Here is a 22,262-nt window from a genome sequence, read left to right on the forward strand (position 1 = left end):
TAACACTGTGAATTGTGTAGTGCATGTCTGTGGATAATTCCTACTTCCAGATCACAGTATACAGCTACTGGTAGTTATGCTTTGGAGTGCTGCAGACGCTTTGACTTTATACAAATCACACAGAGTATATCACTTAAGGGTTTAGTATTTGCACTTGAATGCAAAACAACCTGCATGAACAGCCTCTTGGAAAGAGATGATCTCATTCGTGAATTTTTATTATTATTTTGAATCTTTTATGATAATAAAAATCCTTCCTTTGAGATGGTTAGCAGCAGGAGAAATGTATCTTACTGGAGTCTTGGCTTGGCACTATGCATTTATAGGTGATCCAGCACATACTATAGGAGAAAATGAATGAAGGTGACATAAGGCAGAGGGAAATACAAGGGAAATAAACGGGAGGCTTTTATGAGGTCAATTCCTGAGTTAAATAATGACTGAAGCATCAGCTCTGGAACCCAACAAAGTGCACAGGAGAAAAATCATTGTTTTAAGTGAGTTTCAAATATTATTTCAGTTTCATCTTTACGTTTTTACAAGTCTCTTCTCATTAGCTCACATAAGCATATTCCCCAAACTGAAATGATATACTTGAAACTTCATGTTGTTTATTCATGATAAATATGCCTAAAACTATGTTACCTTAGCAGAAATATCCGTGCTCTAACAGCAAATGTCTATGTTCAAGCAAATGAGGAGACGCAATCTTTTCTGGGAATTTCTAGGAACAAAGCTGGAAAGTTAGACCCTGAAGTGTTTCTCTGGGCTTTTCTGCTACAGATCAGCTAATCCGTGCAATGGATGCACTCTGCCATCTAGATATCTTACACTGAACTTGTGATAATATGAAGTGCAGTTCTGATGCTTCATTCTGTATAGCAATCACAGATGTGTTGTTCACTTATTTATATGCATTTATTAATATATAAATGTATATATTTATACATATATGTATGCTTAATATAATATAATATAATATAAAGGTATGCTTTATATATTTACCATGCTATATTTCCATAGCTTTTATTTATATTTATGGGAGATCTTTTACATACCTTCTTTATATATATACATAGAATCACAGAATCATTAGGGTTGGAAAACACATCCAAGATCATCTGGTCCAACCATCACCCTACTACCAATGTTACTCACTAAACCATGTCCCTAAAATAAATAAGTGAGGCTAATACTGTAATACTACGCACTTGAACTATGAACAAATAGTTGGAAGATACACAATTTAGAGACAGAGTGCATTAGAACCATAGATATGCATGCCAGTGGATATGCCTGTATACTCCACTGCTGTCTTCTGAAACACTGCTGTTGTAAATTCTCTAAGTTAAGGAATTATGATCACTTGATCACCTTGACTATAATAGTAACTGTGTTTTGAAGCCACAGTATGACCAATATGAAAAGTAGCATACATGCAGAATAAGATCTGAATGTAACTTTGAACTCAACAAATTTAGTTTTATCTGTTTTGTTACATGGCTGTGGTCAAGACAAAAATACCACCTGCAGGTTCAGATAACACCAAACATTTTAATATTGTTGAAAGATTATGTTGCATATTAATTTTCATGTACAATAGTAAAATTTAAATTTGAAATTATTCAGAGAAAATGTAATGAGGAATTGGTGTTAGTGAGAAAACCTGGCCATTTGTTGTCAAAAGGAGTTAATAGAGATTATTTCATTCTCTGCTATATCATCAAGCATACATTTTTACAGCCCTTATTTTCTTATACTCTTATTCTCTCTGCCTCAAAGTAAGGTTGATCATTTCTGTTGTTCAGAGGTGCATGTAAGTCAGTAAATTGAAAATCCTTACCAAATCTTTGGCCTGTATAAAAAGACTTAGTTTTATTGCCAATGGTAATAGCAAAAGTGAAAAAGTTACACCTTAGCAGCAAGAGCCTAAATAAGTTGTTTGAACTAGAAATGGTGTTCACCAGTGGTATTTTGATTTAGCGTAGAATATTTCTCTGTCAACTAGTTATTTTATTATCAAATCATTAATTGTGCTATTAAAAAAAAAAAAGTTTTTTTTTTTTTTTGAATAATATTTTTTTTGCATTAACTTTCTGGTTGTTATATTTATTTATTTACCTATTTGTGTGTCTGTGTGCGAAAAAACATGATTCCAAGAAAGAAAAATTTTGGAAGGTTACCACTAAGGTTTGAATGGGAAAAAAATATACAATTTCTACTCTGGCTGCCAATATTTTGCTTGCCTGGTATAGTCATAAACAAAAATTTATGAAAGATATTTTGGTCATTAGTTCCTGGGCCAATAAATGGTAAGGTGTCTTTATGTTTCTGAGGGCTTGATTTTATAGGATTAGCACATGAAATTTAATGCTAAGTAGCACTCTAAGCCTTACAGTTTTATCAATTTATTAATTTACATTTCAGCTTAAAATTTAGTTTTTATGTAAATACTCTATAAATATACACAGTCCAAAATGACCACAGTAAAAGGTTTCTTTTGCATTAAAAATGCAGCTCAGGAGCTTTGTGATAAATGGTGGCATGTATATGCTGATCCCTTCTGGAAAATTGGAGCAATTCATGACTTTGCCAAGAATTTGACATGCCACCCTAAATGTTTAATCAGGGATGCTGTGACATTCAGTACTCCTTGTTTAAATATGTCAGTCTAATTTTTACTAAACCTCTTCAAAATGAAACAATCTGCTTTTGGAAAAAAAAATCAAATGACTGAATGAAACTAATGCTATTAATAAGTTTCTCAATGGGTATGATATAAATAATCTAAAATCACCCATGATCCTCACTTCACTGAGCACAAACTTCCCATCTAAAAGTTTTCAATTGGAATAGAACTCAGAGGAGTGCTGTGTAAAATTAATGATCATGAAGCAAGGCTCACAGAGCATTAGTAGTCAGCTTCTGCCTCGGGTGAGACCAGGGAATAGATGCCATTCAGTCATCTGAACAGAATTTCTATGATAAAATCTGTCCTTCAAAATACCATAAGAACCTAACAGGGACTTTCCAGTGACTTTCATCGGTGTATTCTATTCCAGCTATGGAAAATACATATTGGATTTCAGATAAGGGCCAGAGAAGCCAACTAAAAATAATAGTTATTAATCTGTTGGTGCTAATGCTGCAGATTAAAGGGGTTAAACATGTTATTTTTAATCCTGGAGAGCTTTGCTTGTATGTATTATCTCTTAATTTTTTATATATAGCTTGGCTTTAGTTTAGTGAGACTAGCTGAGTAATTCGGGAGAATTTACATAATCACAGAATCATCTAGGTTGGAAGAGACCTCTAAGACCACTGAGTCCAACCTCTGACCTAACAAGTCCTCCACTAAACCATACCACTGAGCTCTAAATCTAAACATCTTTTAAACTTAGGATCATTTAGGACTATGTCTGAGTTAAACTTTACAACATGAAAAGTATTTTTATATGATTATTTCTCATTCATAATGGTGCTCTTACCGATGTTTCTCTAGTTTATTTCTTATATAGAGCTTACGTGCAAAAGATCTTTTTTTTTTCCAAGAACATTCCCAAATTTACTAAGCTGGCCCCTCTATAAGTTCACATAATAACATATGTAATTGAAGTTCTCAATAACTTCAATTTTTAGTTTAGTTTTAAGGGAAAAGAAAGACCTTTAAAAATATTTCAGAGCAAAATACTTCAGATACTTCATTTTTGCTTTAGGAATAATGTTGAAATTTGTTCAAAGCTCAGTATTTAAAACTAGCATGCTTGGCGACTTCAGGCCAAGTCAGAGAATAATGCTACTGCTAGATCTAATTTATAAAACATTTGAGAAAATAAGAAGAAAAGAGAAAAGAAACCTCCATATAGAACAATTAAATTATTGACAAAATAATAAAGTAATACTCTAATACTTTGACTAGCTCTTGATTGTAAAGCTGTTGGCATGCTCTTACATCATTTAAATTAACACAAAATTACAGAATTCCTGTGTTTGCCAGCATTCCTTTCTAATTAGAAAGAATATACACTTGCAATACCCAAAATCCTTTCTAGTCACAGCAGTATGTGACTAGTAGCAGAAAAATTTTGTTCTACGTTTTCTTTGTTGTAATGCTGTGCCCAGGATATGTACAGCAACGCTTATACATGGTATATACATACATAATATCCACCTATGCTGTTTAGTGTGAACAAAAGGTAAGACCGAGTATTATCTCCCAGATTACAGGTTGCTCTTCAAAAGAAGCATCAGGTGCTCTGGAGCTTTCATGGCTCCTGTATCCATATCTCCTTTGAGAATGTTGGTGCTTAACTCCAGAGATTCAGTGGTTTAATTTAAAGAAAATCTTTATTTCATTCCTTATGGTCCTGGTTCAGCAAGAATCATGTGATAGACATATGCTCAGGAATGTATTGTTTGTAGATAGAATATACACAATATAATTTTATAATGTAATTGTAAAATAAAATATAATGGAATAGCTGGGTAAATAAGAATGATAAAACATTTCCATTATTAAAAAGAGCAAATTTCTAATGGAGGGAGGTTTGGGGCTTTATAAAGTATAGTAAACTCAACTGTCCATAGCCTATCTTGCATAAGGTGTAGTAAGATACTAACTTTCTTGTCACTGAGCACTGGTAGGTGGATCTTTAATCTTCAGAACCCAGTAATCATTCTTGTGTCACCAGGATGTATCAGTACATCCAGCAACCTACTGAAGTATTCTATTAACCCAAAGAGAGAGCAATTAAAAATGGAGAAAAAAATATAATTTCTCACAAATTTTAAAGCTTTTGTCATGTGACTAAGGCTTTAGATTAAGTCACAAATGCATTCTTTTTGCTAGAGAGGAGATTTCTGGAAATTACACTATGAAAATTCTAGAAAATATCAGCCTGCATTTTTTTTTTTCCTCTAAAATTTCCTGTCTCCATTCTGTGACTGTTTTTTGCCAGAGAATGTTACCATACCAGTTACCTTGGTTAAAACATGGCCTTTCCGTCAGTCTAATCCATCACTAGAAATCACAACTAAATGAAGGATGAGGAGGCTTTAATGGAGATCCTGAGGGCATTATACCATTAAGGGTTGCTGAGGCCATTGGAAGAAATTATTGTTAATTGAGATCCTTCTTTTCCCCTTTCAGCACTTTTAATTTTCTGGTTCTGTGTTTATATGTAAATGTAATAATTCTGGAACTCATAAGTATTTCCAGGTAAAACCAAAGAGGCAGTACAGTTCTTGATAGGATCTCTTTTGGGAACAGTAGAGATGGTTGACTATGGGCAAAGTGGTGTTAGATTAGTATCCAAAGCTATATTGTTTACTTCAGTTGAAATATTTAGGTTGTATTAACTATAAGGCCTTTGGGCGTTGTCTTCGCATTTCTTGACCATTTAGGAAGAAGACAAAAAAATGTAGGCTGACATGAAAACATCTGTTCATTGTCTGAAGGCAACTTACTCTTAACAGGCCTTTTAACAGAGAAAACAGAATTATGGAGACAAAAATGTTCCTGCTAAAAGTGTGAGAAATAACAAGCATTTATTCCAAAACAAAGGGGTTTTGGAAGAACATCAATGAGAAACCATATAGAAATACACAGAGACATATGTCTGATATTAAAACTCACAGTGATTTGATCTGTATGTTTAGCAACTCAAGAAAAGTAGCACTTATACTTTATATATTATACAGAGAAGGAACAGCAGGAGCATAAAATACAGAAATGACTGGGAGAAATGATCTTTTACTGTAGTGTACAAAGGAATGTTTGTGCTTTAGGATGAAATAGCAAACTACTGGAGAGCCCTGTTAATCATACTAAAGGCTGTATGGTGATATACCGAGGCCACAAAGTTCCTCAGTTGTTGCAGCAGTGTGATCAAGTCATGCTTGCTACTCATATCCCACCAATAAAAGTGAAGAAAACTTGCCTTGGTGTTGTGGAAGCAAGTCTTTCAAATGGAGGCAAGCCTCAGTGTGTAGGAAAGGAAAAGCAGATGACAAAATCTGTGGAGCCTTGCAAGTTCCCTAAGGTGCCATTTATGGCAGAATGATCCCTAGCCTCAACGTAAAAAAATATATTGTTTGATTGATGTATCACAGGAAGCACTTAATTTTGTGATTTTATGGAGCATTGTTTAGTTCATAATTTGTTTTTGAAATGTTTTATTCTAGAGCTTACCTGTAACAGTAAGTTTCATAACTTTAATGGTGTCTTAATATCATGAGATCTCATTATAACAGTCTGCTTATTCAATTTTTGCTGATCAGTGAAGTAAGAATGCCAGCTGTTATGGCTGCATTGCTAGGTCCATGGATTACTAAAAAGAAAATTAATCTAGTCATTATATATGTATATTTTCCTATTTAGTAGTATTTAGAGGCTGCAGTCAGGATTAGAGACTCATTATTATAGTAGCTGTTGTATAAACATTAAATAAGGATGGTCTTACATGGTAAATACAACATGCCGTTATTGTTTAGTTTAACGTTGAAACAAGTTGAGTTTTGTTTAAAGTTCCAGGAAGAGAGGTCATGTTTGAATAATGTTGTCCATATTTAATCAATAGAATTAATTTAGTCATCCAAAACCATCACAAAAGTTAACAACATTATATCTCTGGATCTGAAATTTCAGTGAAAGCTATCTAAAATATACTTCAGTTATTTTCTGGTGACAAGCTGGATATTTCATTGCATGTTGATCTGGGGGTGGGGAAATTGAAATAAATTTGTTTTCCAGCACAAAAGAACAGTGAATACAGTAGCACTATTTTATTTCCAGCATAGTTGTTTACTTAATCAATTTATTGGTAGCAATGTAGACAAAACTGAACAAAGTTGAAAAATACAGCATTTCATCACATACTGGAAAAAAGAATGTGTACAGGTATAGTGCAATTCATTTAAATTTATCGTGCTTTGAAATATATTGTATACTGGAAGAAAGATAATTTATCTTTATATCTTACATTATTATTGTATGTGTTGAATAATATTTTAGTTTGTCATATATTTAAAAAATATTGTCTTATTTCAGGAAAGCAGTAATGTATGTTTGTTTGTCATGTTTATTTTAAAGTCTTAACCATCACCACACCTTGATTTTTCCAGGACCGATAGAAAGAAGTGACCATCCTTTTCACTGCTTCAAGAGCAAATGGGTAACATTTCGAAAGACTGTAGCACTAGCCTCATATGGAGCATGAGGTACAGTAAAAAGAGTAGAGCATTTCAGTCACAATTTTCTAGGAAACACTTGGAGCAAGTCTATCCTTGGGCTCAGAAATCTCATGTAAAGAAGGTGCTACCAAAGCACTGTCTGATTTAATACATGGCCTTTTGACTGTTAGCAAGCTTCACATTGGGCAGCAAGTGGTATTTGTCTGCATTTTCTGTCTGATGCTGCTGTCAGGTTCATAAAAAGATAAAAGAAGAATAAAAACCCTACCAACTGCTGCATAGCCTGGAAATAATAATGTATACATAGTCTTTTATCATTCTGACAAAACACAGCTTCTTATAGATGAGGTGCGAATGTTGTCTATTCCATACATCAAAAGGCAGTGTTTTCTGAATTTTATGGTAACCAAGTACATGAAGTTCAGTACTAATAGATTAACTTAATCGGATTAAACAATCTCTTTTTTATTTCAAGTAGGAAATACTGCTGGCCACTGGAAGCTCACAATAGTATTTTGTAGTGTAGAGGTGAACAGACAAGAAAATGTACAAACAGTATGGGGCATTTGTCTGTGAGATGCATAGTCTGGTGATTTCAGTGTTCAGTACTACTAGCAGCCGATGTTTAGATGAACATCAATGTTCATCTCCCTGGCTCTGTGATCAGGCAGAAGATCAGCCACATTTATTTATTTATTATATCTGGATCCAAATGTATACGTAACCAAGATATGATCCTCTTATTGATAATACGTGCTGAAACAATGCACAATGAATTTTGCAAATGTTAGAGCAGGACTATCTAGTCCCTTCATTTCATGGCAGATGACTTTTTTCTTCTGTCAGATCAGTAGAACTACCTGTCCTGTACTAGGTATCTGTAAGAAGCCTTTCAATATCATAAAGGTTCTTAAAACAAACAAACAAACAAAAAAAACACTGAGGTTAGAAAAGCATGATAAATATCATCAGTGGTTAGTTTTGATACATAATATTTTAAACATAAACTGTGTAACAAATAGAAGTGATTTTTCTGTTTTTCCACTAACAAGGTAGAGCATTTTGAAAAGTTCTGTTAAAAAAATTGACAATAGCTGGTCAAAAATGTGCACGTGATTTATTTTTTTCCATTGCAAAATATTATTGGCAAGTTTATACATTTTGTTTATTTCTTACTGAAAATATTGTCAGTTTTCATTGATTTTTGTATATCAAAATAAACTTCCCAATCACAAAATATAATTCTTGAAAAGTAATTCAAGCAATTTTAGCTCATTAAAAAAAAAAAAAAGTTTCAAATCAGTAAATCACACACAACAGGGTAACGGAGTATCTATTCTGAATACTTTGGGAATGGGAAGCTTCTGAATTTTGCCCAAATTTCACTTCCAGTAAAAAAAAATCCATATTGTTCTTGCAGGCTTTCAGGTGTAACAGTGGCAGACCTTAAATAGCAAATAACTCTTGAATTATGCTAGTATAATAATTACAATGAAAAGCATCTGTTTTTCTTTTCAGCTGTTGGCTACAATAGAATACACTACAAGTTTCTTAGGTTGTGGCTGGAAAAGTCTTTGAGGATCTAACAACAAGTAAAGTAAGTGGTTATTTCTCTGCTTTAAAAAAACAAAACAAAACAAAACACACTTGTATTAGAAATAAAAATGCTGTTCAATATTGTATTATACTTACCTTATTTTATTTTTACCTTATTGTGTATCTGTTTTGTTTTTAATGAACAAGAGATTTAAAAATGAAGATGAGAAAATAGATTGCTCTTTTCATTTTGCATTCAGCTGCATATTTTCATGTAGCTACAGTTTTTGAAAAGATGTTAAATTTTGAAATTACATCACTGCAAACACATCATTATGTCACAGAGGAGCAGCAGTTAGCAGTGATCACTTGGAAAAAAATGCAACTCATTTATATAAATTGATAGCCCAGAGGAACCCAAGAACCATAAAATAAATATCTATAACATTACAGCATATGAACTTAGCTTCTGCAGAAAGCACTTCCACAGCTTAATTAGAAATGCTTATTTTTGAAAGAAATCTTGTGGTTTGAATTTAAAAATGTAATAAAATATTCAGACTAGGAGTTAAAATTATGTTTTCCTTCATCCTTTGAGATGGAACTTAAATAGGAATGGAACATATAAAGAGATTATTTATTATTACTGTTTGACATCATATTAATGCAATTTAATGGCAAAAAAAAAATAATCTCCAGTGTAGCAATCTTTTCATAATATTATAAGATTTTTGATTTAGTAGTATAAGAACAGTACCCAATATATTTTATCAATTCATCAATAGTTGTTGATGTCCAGTTGTTGCTGTCATTATATCTTAAGAGAAATAAAAAATAGTTCAGTTACAGATTATTCATTCATATCCAAATAAATTAATGTCAATCAGTAATTTCTAAAACTGGAGCTCAACATAGTGGGCTCCAAGAAAAATATTTCTGCCATATCAGTGCATCTTCCTATTTGCCAACCATTTTACTCTTGATCATTTCACTGAAGGTTATTCATGCAAGAATGTTTACATGAGCATGTCTCAGCCTTCATGTTTGACACAAACAGTCAGAACATGTACTAAATGTTTGAACTGTAGAAAAATTATATTTTGGGGGGCATTGTGGTAACTTCTGCACTGTAACAAGCTCTGGGGACTCTGCAAAGGCTAATTTTAAGCAACACAGAGCTCAAACAGTGAATAAACTACACCCATGTTGCACTTCAATTCAGTGTGACTGGTGGTTGAAGACAAGTGTTGCAGTAAGTAACTTTAGTAAGATATAAACACCCAATTTTCAGCCATCATACTTCTGTAAATATTTGATATTTTCCTCTTTCTAACTTATAGGTGATCTAGTTATCCCTCACCCTCTGTCATGATTCCTAGTCTCAGGAATTGTCTGGCAGTTGGCACCTTTTTTTGTTTGTTTGATTCTCCATGAATACAAATGGGGGGGAAATATAATATATTTTATATTTATTATATAAAAGAATATAATCAGAATATTAATTACTCTTCTTGAATCATGTGATCTAAATCCCATCCAAATGTATAGATTTTTAATACTATACCTAGTCCTTCTAGGATGCCTAGATCAGCAATGTTAAGAAGGTGTGATGAAATTTATACTTTCTCCATTTGGACTCAAAGATGCACATTTTCCACCTTGCTCAGCTGATTCAACATCCAACTGATGTATAGCATGGCTTTATTACAAAAAGTTATGTCACATTAACTACGTGATATTTCAACAGGCAAACACAAGACACTGTGTAATAGCTTTAGCTGCTCACTGGTGTAGTGATGATATCCTCTGCCCTATTATGGTTGCTTGGATGCTTAGAAGAATGATTACTTTAAAGGCTTCTAAAACTATATCTTTTATAGCAGACAGGTAAAGGGATGTGCAAATCAAAGGGCTGCTGTCATTTCTGGCTGAAGGCCAAATATCTTGGAACAATTCAGCAGAGAATTTGAATTGCTCACTCCATCATCTATAGTGGAATAAGACTAATAGTCAAAATTCTTTTTAAGCAATCAAAAATTTATGCCATGGCAGGCTCATAGCATTGGAGATGCATGTAATGTATTAGGAGTTAAAATATAAGATTTGGATATTTCTGCCCAAGTCTTTGTTGCCGCTGTAACTTCAGGAGAACTTCACAGCAGTAATAGAGATTAGTAAATTATTGTAAGTAAGTTGCTTATTGTGTAGGTTTGCACTGGAAGAATATTTAGTGAAATTAGTGTCAGTATTAGAGACACTTGAAAGACTTTGGTAAATCTATCAGGGAATTTAAAAGATAATATGAAAAAAAAAATATATGTATTTCACCCTCCTTGTCCCTGTTGTCCCTGCAGTGTATAAACCTGAGGACTCTTCTGTCAGGTAATAGAAATCTCCAATCTGATCTAAAAGAAATTGTATTAATTAATTAAAGAAGTATTGATGGTTCTTCTGAAAATCTCATAACAAATTGGCTGGAGTTACCATATTCAGATAAACCTTAGACAAATATAGCTCTGATTAGAATGTCTTCCATATTGTTTGTGAGTGAATTGACAGTCACATAATATAAAGGCACAGTTTTCTTCCATGTTTATTAAAAATTATGTGTTCTTATTTTTTTCAAAAAAATAAGTTTTGTCTAAGTGGAGGAAAATACTGCTTGTCTTGGTTGCAGCTGGGGAGATCCTGGTGAAGGAAAGGAGACCAGATATTTTCAAAGGGTGTGTGACAAATATGAAAGGTAGGAACTGTAAAGCAGTTCCTAGGAGGGGAGCCCTGGGCAGTCAGGAGGGGAAGCTCTGAGGCATTGACATCATATTGCACAAGTGGAGGGATGCTCCATGCAAGACTGAACTCATCAGGAGCTGCTGCAGTGTTTGCCTCTACCTTCCATATTAAATCTACACCTAATATGTATTATTTCTGGTACATAAGCATGCAAAGGAATGAACCATCTTAATAAGTTTCAACGATCCTCCTCCTCTCTAATCACGAAAAGAATTGTATAATTTGCTTATTGTTTGGGTTATAGCAGGCACCACAGGTATCTCAGGTAAGGGAAAGAAATTTTCTTTCACCTGTGCTTTTGGATGTATTTACCCACTCTTCTGTCCAAGTTTTATAACACACCAGGACAAGAATTCAAACTCTAAATTAGAGTAAGATTGAGCATACAGTGTTCATTTGTTTGTTTTTAATGTGTTATAAAATAAGTTAATTAAATAAGATTTGATTATATTAATGTCAGGCACTTGCTATCAGAATTCTTGCTGTTCAAATTGCCTTGGATACTGATAAAATTACTTCTAGCAGAGGTTTGCTAAAATATATGTTCCATGTTTTTACTTCTGCATTCTGCATTCTGCAATCTAAGCATTACAAGCAGCTTCCTTTCAGCATCTACGCTCATTCTAGATTTATTTATAATCTGCTGAGAACAAAATAAACCTTAGTGTGAGTTGCCTTATCTTAAATAGTGGACAATGGAACCAACATCTATAACCATCTATTAGCATGTCAGTCAAAGTGTTATTGTACTCCCCCAAAATAGTAGGTCTACTTTGAACAAGACTGTGATTTATGATTCAGAATCACAAAAACTCTATTTCTAAGCCAGGAAAGATGACATCTGGGAAGAGCAGATCTAAGCCTATTCAAACCACAGAGATTTTACCATTTATAAATTCAAATTATCTTCTTTCAGCATTGAAAGAGTGTTTCAGAATAACAAAAGGAACTGATCACTGGTGTACAACAGGCTGACTTAACCACAGGCTTCACTGGCAGTGTGCAAAAGAGGTTTTGTAAATGTGGCATTTAGAGTAACTGGTGGTTATCTTCTATTCATCCTGTATTTGGTGTGAGCAAGAAAATAAATTCAAGTAAATATAAATGATGGTTCTTACTTGGCAGTTCCCTATAAATTTGTTTAATATTAATAATTATATTTCTGAAAAAAATAAGGAACTGGAAAGTCTATTCAATTTAGATTTTAGATGGAGCTCTACAAGCCTTTTTTTTTTTTTTTTTTTTTTTTTGTCACATACAGAATAGGCAAAGGCAACTGAAGGAACTTCAGACATTTAAAGTCCACAAGGTTAAAACTGAATCTGTAGAAGCTAGAGCAGAAACACAAATCACAACTGTTTAGTGTTCATGAAGTCATCAGATTCTGATATGAAATTTGTTGCTGTTATTTCAAATGTCTGCATTGTGCTGATTGTGGTATCTGGAATAATAAAGCAAAGAAAACGGATTCTGATTCCAGAGCAAAACTTTCACTGACTTTGAACTGAACTGACATCATCTGAATTTCAGAAGTAGTAGTATTTTGTAATAGGTGGATTGGAAAAACTCACACTGCATTTATTAATGCAAAATGCTGTCTCATTCTATTAGCTTTGTATAGGATTTACCTACTGAATCAAACTGCATACACAACTATGTAAAGAAGCTGCAAACATGACCTTCAGCGTCACTCCTCTACAGGAGAAGGAAAAACGCATCACAGAAATTGCTAATTCTACGCTCACTGAAATATACCACTGGCTTCAGTAAGGACAGGTGGTTCTTTTTGTTGTTGTTGTTGTTTTTCTCCTCTGGAAATTTCCAGAAGTGATGAATGATTTAATGGATTTTTAATATGAGCAAATGGACATTTAGTATACATAATTGTATTTCCTTAGTATCATTTATCTAAGTTCAGGATGTGTAATTCATTTAGCGTTTTAGAAATTGTTATTTTGAAGTTGTGCCAGAAATTAGAATAAAAATTGAAATGATCATAATATTAGTTTTTAAATAGAGTATGCATATAAACAGAAGAAACCAAACCAAGGCATTATTCAAACATTTTAAATAAGCACTGAAATGTGCTGATGAGAAAGAAAGTAAGTACGTGATTAACTGTACAGAAAAATAAAGTGAACACATGCAATAAACTAATTAAATGTAAACTTGTTCATAGAAAAATAATGTTTTCCCTGTCCAGACATAGATTTAAGTTCTACTGATAATTAGAAACTCCTGGTAATAGTTATATAGAGCATTAAATATTCCTATAAAATATTTAATCAAGTGATAGGATTTGAAATACAGGAAACCGTACACACTTTTCATTCCTTTTAGTAGCATGTGCTTCAGCAGTTTTTAGATATGCTACCTTCTAAAAAGCTATATCTTCTGGATGGCACTGGCCTTGCAATATTTTTGCTCTATTCTGGTATTGAAACCCTTCCAGGTTATTTGGAGTATTTACACCTCTTACACCAAATGGAAATTAGCTTGCTACATGATCAAAATTTGCCAGGATAATAAGTTATCCCATTTTACCCTTTATGCTCTAAGCATCCATCCTTGGAGAATTTTGATGTGTATTTTATGGCAAATACTACCTTAAACTGGATAAGAAATTTAGTTGCACCAAATGTTGTGTATCAAGTAGTACACATCCAGTACTAGAGCTTGTTACAAGGTTAATGGGGAAAATGCAGTGAGGTCAACAAAATATTTAGAAAACAAATTTTTAAAGGGCAAGTGGGTATAGCCTTTTGTATTAGACAGGTTTGTTTTAGCACAGTATTGTAATTTACCACAATCCAAGGATGCTCTGATCACTTCAACAGTGTGTGCAATGCATTCAGATGACATAATGTATCTCCTTTTCCTGCCTCAGTACTCAAGGAGTCCTCAGAAAAAGGTCACTTGTTTTGTGCATGTCCAGCAACATTAAAGAGGATTCCAAACTGCTATAGGTCCACATTGTTTGTTATTGTTTATATTTTCAATTTACAATGACATACATAGAGCTTGGTCATTAGAATTTTCAGAAGAGCTTAGAGATTTTTATTTTAATTGCAATTGCATTCATCTTTAATATATTTGTTTATGCATATTGGTGGCAAAAATAGAGATGGCTCTGAAATAAAATGTTGATTCCAAATTCTCTTAGGCTTTTTAAAAGAGTGAAGTAAAGATTCAAATTTTGTTTCTCATGAGATTCTCGTTAAAAGGTAATTACTTCTGCCATAATTACTGTAAATCCCAAACTTCTAAGTATGATTCAACCCTGAAGTCTCCTCAATAGTAAAGATGTGCTGTCTGTCATGCTGAAATGAATATTGATGAAAACAGTGGTTCGAGAACAATAACAAGTCTTTATTAGTCAAAATTACCGCTCCAGAGATTTCTTGGCAACACTTCCCAGTTACTGATTTAAATCCAGCCCAATGTTCACAAAATAAAAAAAAAAGACACAGTGATTTGCGGCAGGTAAGTGTTGCTCTAAGCTAGATCACCTTAAAGCATTAAATAGGGCATGGATAAGGGTCATGGCTTTACCACTGATCTCTTGTTTGAGCAAGAGTAAGGTAAGGGCTTTTCCAATAAGTATGTGGTACCAGTTCTCTCTATAGATAAGAAATGATCTTTAAGCACAGGAACAAGAGCTGTTCCTGGATGTTTTTGTTCAAGGAATGGTGGTTAATGTTTTTTTTTATTTCACCCATCCATATCCCCAGACAATACCTTTAAGATATCTCCACTTTTTCAGGACCATATGGGAACCTTGTGGAATGAAATTATCTATGTTTTTTTCTTCCTTGTTATGTTTTATCCATAAGACCTTGTTTCTTTTTGGTTCTTCTGCTTTTCTTACTTGTCAAGTGGTGTTTCCATTGGCACTTTACTTCAGGTCTAAGCCAAGACCCACTGATCAATAGGAGTGTTGGTTTCAGTGGCACAAGTTTTTTTAAATCCCTGAGCACCACTTACAAAGAGTGTTCTGGACCCTTTATGATGTTATGTTATACTGAATTTTATTATTGTTTAATACTGCATAGGGTGCTAAAAACGCCTTGTGACTAAGTGAATACTTTTATAACTAATGTGTCAATAACTATTTGCGTAACGAAGTAATTTTTAAAGATGAATTTTGGAGTGTGTAAGAATACAAAGAAATCAGGCTTAATTAGGTGGTGCTGATGAGATCAAACAGTCCAGCAGAAAACGGAACTCTTGGACTTGACAGGAATAATTTTGCTAAGTATGAACAATGTGACTTTCAAAAACAGTAAGCAGCCAAATAAGGGGCATTTAATCTTGCAACAAAATAGGGTTTGAAGCATTTGCAAACATTTATCAAATCCTTTCAGTATGGACAAGGAATGTTTTAGGCTAGATTGTTACTATCCTTTCTGGCAGAATGGAAGTTACCTATACAAATGGCCTCTATTTATAGGGCTAACAGTAATGGGTTAGAGGATGCCTTAGGATCAGTATTGAAACTTGTATGTCTTTGCAGCCATGCTTGAAGAGGACATAAAGAAATGAGATTGTTGTGGGGTGTTCCTGGGTGTGATGTTTCTTATGGCACTAGTTAAATTAATCAGTTTGGCTGATATAATTCCTGGTTGACATACCACAGCTCAGCTCAGTATTTCTTCCCTGGGTTCATTTCTTTTGGAGGATTTCTCTCTTGTTTGGGCTGTCTAGAATATCCTTTTCCTTCCAAGCTTTCAGTAAGCCTCATATCAATTTCACCTTTAAATAAAAACTTTCTTCAATATTTCAGGAGTCATACAGTGTTTATACTGTCCTGCTAAACTTCAGGTGCCAGGGAGGGATTTGTTTTGGTTTGTGTTTTTGTGTGTGTGTTTTGTAGTTGTTGTTTTTAGTAAAAATGTAAGCCTTTTCTTTTCTGCAAGATTTTTTGAAGTTTTCCCCAGAGTGTGCGAAAAGTCTCTCAAACAGCTCCTGGCTTCTTGCTCTTCTTTTTCAGCTCTGTACACAACACACACAGAAGTTTCTCTCTCAATTTTTTTTTATCCCCTCTCTGGAAAGAAAACTTTCAAAAAGGCTTCCATTCCCTTGTCTTGCTATCTAGTTGTCTCAAACACTCATATTTGAAATATTCAAGTAGTGCAGAGGGATTTCTTTTTATTATTATTATTTTTTTAATTTCAGGTGAAATTGGTTTATCTCACAATACTTCGCATTAAAATTTGAGCTATGAAGGATGATGCTATCTGCATAGTGAGCACTGTGTGCTAGGATGCCTGAGGGCATGATGTGCCTGGTGTACAAACCCTTCTGAGATGATCTTGCACTCACATACACTCTTCTGTCCCTAGTTCAGACAGAACCATAGGAAATTACAAGTAGTATGAACATTAGTAATCCCACAGTATTGTGCTCAGACTATGAGTCCTGTATCAGTAAAAGTGATCTTTGAATTGTTGATTTGAACCCAGAGATTAACACAGAAAATAATTTTACTGAATCATTTAAACTGTCATGACAGGAGCATTTGAACTGCCAGCTACTGAAATTCAAACGGTTCTGCAGGTTCTTCAGTAGGTTTACTGAAAAGAGTACACTATTAATTTCATGGTAACATTCCCTTGCATGACAAATGCACTTGATTAAGCTCTTGTTTAAAACATCACCACTAAGAATGAGAATCAGCACAGGTACACTGATAATGTAATAATCTTCCTCAAAAAAGTGGATTCTGGCAGATATGTGCATCTAAAAATGCACTCTGATAAACATTTGATTTTGGGAATGATGGTTTGTTACATGAAGTTGAAGTAGTGATTATTAGTCATTTTCTTAGAGGATGTTTTTTAGCAGACTGGTGTATAGACTGCCAATCAGAGTTAACTTGAAAAAAAGTAGTAGTTGGTTTTCAGCTGCCAAAGGTTGAAGTGAAGCACATTCATCTGCAGGAAGTCAGAGGAGTCAGTTTTGATGAACTAGAGTATCTGCTTTTTTTCTGTTACTTTGCATTAGGAAAAAAAATAAAATGTTATAGCACACAGTCTAAGAAAATGTTTCTGGCTGTTTTGTAACCATTTCCCCTAGAATGCAGTAAGCAGCATGCGTGCTTGCGTGGATGTGCCCAGAGAGAATCCAAGATCATCCGTCTCTTGGGAAAAAGTAGCTCCAGAGCTTGACCAGTTCAGTGCCTGCCCAGGGACACAGATGTTTTCAGTCCTTTATGTAATCTTTCAGTCCCAAATGACTTAGCACTGTGTTCAGAGAACTCATAAGGAGTAGCACGGCAAAGTGTCTAAGCTTTCTTCTGTGATTCTTCCTAACATGCATCTGCTTTGCCTTTTGTTCCTGAGTATTTACTGTCGTGTATCTTTTCAGTCTTGTTAATATACATCGATTTACAGTACCTAGCCAGCACAGCTCCACCTCACTGCAACATTACCTCACACTTCTCTGCTGAGCCCTATCGTTAGCAACACCTCATATATACCTGATATTCTGAGAACAGGAAAGAAAAAGATTTGTTTTCAGTACCAACAAAGGATGTTGAACTTTGCAGATGGAGAGGGAACACTGGAGATCCTGGAATTTTCATACAAGCAGTTAGCACATTTTAGATCCAAAGTAGTAGCTAATAATCAAGGTAATGGACTATATTTGGTTCTGGTAAAACTCCATTAAATACTATAATATTTCTAAAATAATAAACCAGTGAAGTGTTACTCAGGTATCAGATGTATGTATGTATGTATTTATTTATTTATTTATTTACCACTCAAAGGAAAATAACTCTTTCAGTGCAGATATTTCTGGTAATATGGAAAAAAAATGCATAAATCACATTATCAGTGGAAAATGGAAACAATACTAAATGGAATATTTAATCTTCCTTTTTGTGTACACATAGAAAAAATCCCTACTGCTTAAATCTGGGGTTAGACTGATTTCAGTTTGCTTCAGTGATGGATAAGGATGTGATTATCTGTGACAAATATGAATTTCTTGTAGGTATTTAATAAAAACACAGAGAAGTGACACGAAACCTAATAGGCATTCAGACCAGCCAGAGAAGTTTAATCTGGTTTTGAACCGTGTTTAGTTCAGTAGGAATGTACTGCACTTATTCCTATTATTTACATTCTCTTATTTTGTGTACAGATTATGATACCGCCACAAAAGGCATGACAAATGCTCCAGTTTGAACAGTCTTAAAGATCCCTTTCCACATATAGCCTCTGGATTTCTAATTTCCTAACCCTGTTCATTATGAAAATTGTGAGACATCAGCACATCCACACTTTAACGAAGAAAGGGAAACAAAGAAAAGAAGAAAGAGCATCCAATTAAAATTCCTCCAGGAAAAGTCTCCCTCCCTGTACACACAGACACACACATACACACAAATGCACACCCCACACCCTTTTTCCAGTACAGAACTCAATTTTTATGGGACTCTCTCTGGTAGAAACTCTTCCTGGGGTACATCACCAGTATTGTGTTTTAACAGGTGCTCCTAAAAAATGTTTGCTGTACATTCTCTCTAGGATGGATTGAGGAGGTGCAGTCTGAAGATCCTGAGTCCAGATATTTGCTGGCTGTGAAAGTTCTTTCACAGGGAAATGCGCATGAAAATTGTGAGCTTTTATCAGGTCTCAACTGTGCCTAGCCCAGCTATCTTCCAGAAAAAGAACAGTGATCACCTGTAAAGCCTTCCTGAGAACAGAGAAGAGAAGGTAATGTAAAAGAATAAAATTATCTTCTGCACTTTAATTTGATTTTTGGTTTTGTTTAATTTTGGAGAGTCTTTATATATTACATTAACTGCCATGATAAAACTAACAGATCTGGCATCATAAGGTATTCCTAAAAATTGTGATTAGTGACTGCTGCCTTAAAACATGTTTGATCTAAGCTGATTTTTTTGAGTAACCACCTTGCTGAGATTCTCCATTATTAATTTTGTTGTTTTCATTTTCATATTTTGTGAAACTCCCCACTGGCCTCACTTTCTAGTACAGCACGTAGTTTCAACTGCTGTAGCTTGTTCACAGTAATTTTAAATTTGTGGTGAGGAGTTGCTCTTTCATTGTTTATAATAGCTTGTCTTGATACAATAGTTGTTTGTAATCAGGAAGTTCTACTGAAATTAGAATACTTTAATGAAAATTTGAACTCAAATACAGAGTGACTGATGGTTTGGAGTGCTAGTTGTGTTCCGTATGGCCACGTGGGTTTTAAAACTTTTAAAAGTTTATTGTTGTTGTTGTTGTTAACATATATGTTGTTAACATATGTTGTTAACATATCGCCATTAAGCATTTTGCAAAATTTCTCTTAAGAATAGTTGTGTAAATGTAGTTGTCCTGTGTAAATTTCATTTCAGTCTCCCAAGCCTCTATTTGTCTTTTATGTAAGTTCATATGTGATACACAACATGATGCCTTTATGTATACACTGCGTAAATTGTATATCTGTCTGCAAAGATACTTTGATTAACTATGTGATGAGAGGTAACTGCCTGAATGCAAGACGATTCTATCAGCTAAAAAAGTTTAACCACAGTATCTATTTAGTAATAAAGGTAAACTCATTTATTAAGAAAAATAAGTCTTTTATAATTGGAAGTAATCAGTGTACTTCATGTAATCTGGCAGTAAATGACTGTGCACCCACAGGGCTACTTAAGTTCAAAATCAATTTGGTAATCTTCCAACTGGAAATTACAGTAAATTAAGGTCATTTCTCTAAGGAATGACGTAAACACTTAAGTAATGGAGCTCCTCTCTTTATGTTGAATCACATAAGTAAAATTAGAGCCTGCTTAATTACATCTATTGTTGGATGTTTCGATCAGGCATTTAAATACCTGTGATGGGAGTCACAATTACGTTTCTCCTTGCAAGCCTGGAAACGTTAACCCCCCAAGCAATCAAAGCAGGCCTATCTGTTCTGCACAAAAGGCAGTGGGAAAAAAACTGCTAACATGTAAAGCTTCCCCCTCACCTCCCTGCCCATCCCAACCACTGCCCAAAAAATAGCCCTACAGACTGTGTTTTTTTCTATTTCAAACTAAAATGAACCATGTTAAACACAACTGAAAAGAAAGTAGCAGCTGACTTGCAGTCTGTGGTGGGGTTTGGGAGGGTTATTTTGAGGGGTTTCTTTTTTTCACAAAGTATAAGGTTGTAGGATATAAGGGTAAGAAAGATTTTTTTCCTGGTTGTTTTTGCACATCTTCATATAATTTTGCAAAATACCGTATCTTCAAATGAGTGACTGATGAGCACATAGTACCGTGTGGGACCAAAAAGTTGAGGTGTCTTTAGTTTTAGCCTTGTCTGAACTCCTAACTGACTCCTGAACTGCTGGTTTTTGTAATCAAACAGCAAACTTCTTCTGTGACACAACAGAACTTTTGAAATATATGTTTAAGCAGATCAAATCATTGGTGCTTTTTCCATGTTTCAGTCCTGGTAGTCTGACTCTGGCTTTTGAGATTTGTGCAGGTTTACTGTTAATAATATGGCACTAAGATGATTCAGCCTGGGGCCACCATATGTCTTCTAAGAGAAAACGCATGTGAATTTTGGGGAGATTCTGTGCTGTTCAGTTTACTCGTTAGCTTACTTGGTCTCCATTCCATGATTCCTCATTTTTCTTCTTTGTTTAAGATAAGAAAACATTTTTTCTGTTTTTACTATGGAGGCTGGAGAGGTAGAGAGGAAAGACAGTGCTGCACTGAGCAGATGGGAAAGTACAAATGCAGCAGGATTTAATTCAGGCCATTAGGTCTTGTGAGCAACAGACACCAAATTTGCAAATATGTGGATCTCAAGTTTATCATGTTTAAAATTTTTGATCTATTAAAAATTGTAAACTGTTATGCTGTAAGTTTCCTCAAGAAATGCAATGGACTACATTCAGGTGAAATAGCTGAAGAAGCCTTAGCAAAGTGGAATTGATGTTGACAAGCGAACTGTGGAGTCTATGTTTTATTGAATTTTGTTCAGTTCAATAATGTATGAAAATGACAGGAAGAAATGTATTGAACTTATACATATGGATATGACAGTCATGCATGAACATTCTGGACATAAAAAACCTTAATCATCTTACTTGGTACTGTTTGATATTGTTCTCAGAAGTACTTTAAAAATGAGCATATAGTATTAAGAGAGCAATAAAATCTAATTTTAAGTGCATTTTATTCATGTTCATGAATATGCATCCAGGTATTTGCTGCCTCTGGACTAAATATCTGTGCTTTTCAGTGCCTGCATAGCATGACTGTATTCCTAAATAATCGTTTCAAAAATCTATTATTCATAACGTATGAATAAGCCAAGACCTCCTACATAGCTACATGGCTATATTGTTATAAGTAACATTTAATTTCATGTAGACAAAATTGGATGTTTCTGAATAGTAATTATGCTTTTGCAATACATTATAATTAGATGAATAAAGTTGAACATGTTCTTTTTATGTTTTGCGGAACCAGAACATTGGTGGATGAGAGAGATTAAGAAATACACAAAATCAATTTTTCTTGCATATTTTCACATGGCATTTTACGTTTCATTGTATATTTATAATTAGACTTTGTGAGGATGTAAATGAGACAATGACTAACAAACAGTTGTTTTAAAGACATTCTTACTACAGTAATTTTCAACAACAGAGTTAAAATGATTTTTATAAGCTTCCTTTGCCATTTACAATAAGGAAGGAAAAAGATGAGTAAAGAGATGCATTTG

General features: G+C 34.1%; 1 long non-coding RNA gene across 3 annotated transcripts in view; it reads left to right on the top strand.

The window, feature by feature from the left end:
* The window catches only part of LOC137856167 (uncharacterized), an 82,076-nt gene that overhangs the window by 16,198 nt on the left and 43,616 nt on the right, over positions 1 to 22,262 (top strand). The window lies entirely within an intron of this gene.

The sequence above is a fragment of the Anas acuta genome, chromosome 4, assembly GCF_963932015.1.
Source record: "Anas acuta chromosome 4, bAnaAcu1.1, whole genome shotgun sequence".
Taxonomy (NCBI): Eukaryota; Metazoa; Chordata; class Aves; order Anseriformes; family Anatidae; genus Anas; species Anas acuta.